At 38.9% G+C, this 1568-nt stretch overlaps 1 pseudogene; it reads left to right on the forward strand.

Annotated features, from left to right (window-relative positions):
* The first annotated feature begins 231 nt into the window (after positions 1–231).
* LOC102623803 ((R,S)-reticuline 7-O-methyltransferase-like) lies at positions 232–1321 on the forward strand (annotated as a pseudogene).
* Positions 1322–1568: the final 247 nt, after the last annotated feature.

Raw genomic sequence — 1568 nt, forward strand, 5'->3', positions numbered from 1 at the left:
TTAGATAATTTTAGCTGAATTTTGTTTTTGCTTTTCACTAATTGAAAAAATATGAATAAACCAACTAAATTCTAATATTAGAAATATCCTTACTTTATTATTTATTTTTTTGACTTATGTATCCCTAAAATTCACAAATGTCTACCCAACTAATAATCAGACGGCGGTGATGAGACTCTGTACAAAATGACCCACATATCAAAATGGTAGTTACATCTAAGTCTTGCTCCAATGATTCTGGAACTGTGGCATTACCTTAGCCAATGTGTCAAAGAACGTGGAATTGCATTCAAGAAGGCTCATGGCTGTAAAATTTGAGATTTTGCTTCACAAAACCTTCAATTCAACAACTTTTTCAATGAGGCCATTGAATGCACCGCAAAGATTGTGATGAAAACAACAATGTCACACTATAAAGAAGGTTTTGATAGCATACGGTCACTAGTCGACGTGGGTGGTGGCACTAGTGGAGCTCTTGCTGAGATAGTGAAATCGTATCCACACATCAAAGTTATAAACTTTGATTTGCCACATGTCGTGGCCACTACACCTATGTGTGAAGGAGTCATCCATGTTGGAGGTGACATGTTTGATCCCATTCCTAATGCCAATGTAGTTTTTATGAAGGTAACAGTTTGATTTAACAGGATAGGGTTCTCTCTTGGTCTTATTTCTATTGAGCTTTAAAATATCTCTTATTATATATCTTTTAGTGGTAGTATATGGATAAAATTTAATTTCTTTTTTTAATTAACTACCAACTAATACTTGAGTTATTGGCTCATTACATCAACAAATTAATATAGAATCGTGATCCTTGATTCAACGTAAATGTGGAAGGGAAAAAAAAGTCACTTTCCTATAAAGCATCTACCAAATGCTTCTTTTTATAAAGCACTCAACATGCCTTTTGACCCCAAAATTGTGTGTAAGGGTCTAATTCTAATTTAATTATCCATATACAGTGGATACTGCATGATTGGAATGACGAAGCATGTGTTAAGATTCTGAAAAGCTACCGAAAAGAAATTTTGGATAAAAATGGAAAGCTTGTTTTCATTGTAATCTTTGTACAAGAAGATGATAATAACATATTTGGTGACATGGGTTTGGTGTTTGATCTACTTATGTTTGCTCACACCACTGGTGGGAAGGAAAGGACTGAATAAGAGTGGATGAAATTATTAGAACAAGGAGGATTCCATCGCTGCAAAATCATCAGCATGCCAACATTATATCAATTATAGAGGCCTATTGTACCACCTTAGGCTGGATGGCCCGAGAGTCGAGGCTTGGCTTGTGGCCTAGTGCCAAGTTTTAGCGGCAAGATGGGCATGCTTGTGGCGAGCATGAAAGCAAGGCAAGTCAGACGCGTGGCGTGGGACGCGGCAACGACTGTGCGTTGTGGGATAAGTGCCACAACAACAGCAGGTGCAAGAGCGTATGTGGGTGGCGCGCGCAACATCTCGCAAGCATGTGGCACATATGGGCGTGCAAGCGCTAGACACTGGATGCAAGCATGTGGGATGAATGAACACGCGAGTGTGGCATTGAGGCGCGCGAGGCAT

This window comes from Citrus sinensis, chromosome 2 (assembly GCF_022201045.2).
Source record: "Citrus sinensis cultivar Valencia sweet orange chromosome 2, DVS_A1.0, whole genome shotgun sequence".
Taxonomy (NCBI): domain Eukaryota; kingdom Viridiplantae; phylum Streptophyta; class Magnoliopsida; order Sapindales; family Rutaceae; genus Citrus; species Citrus sinensis.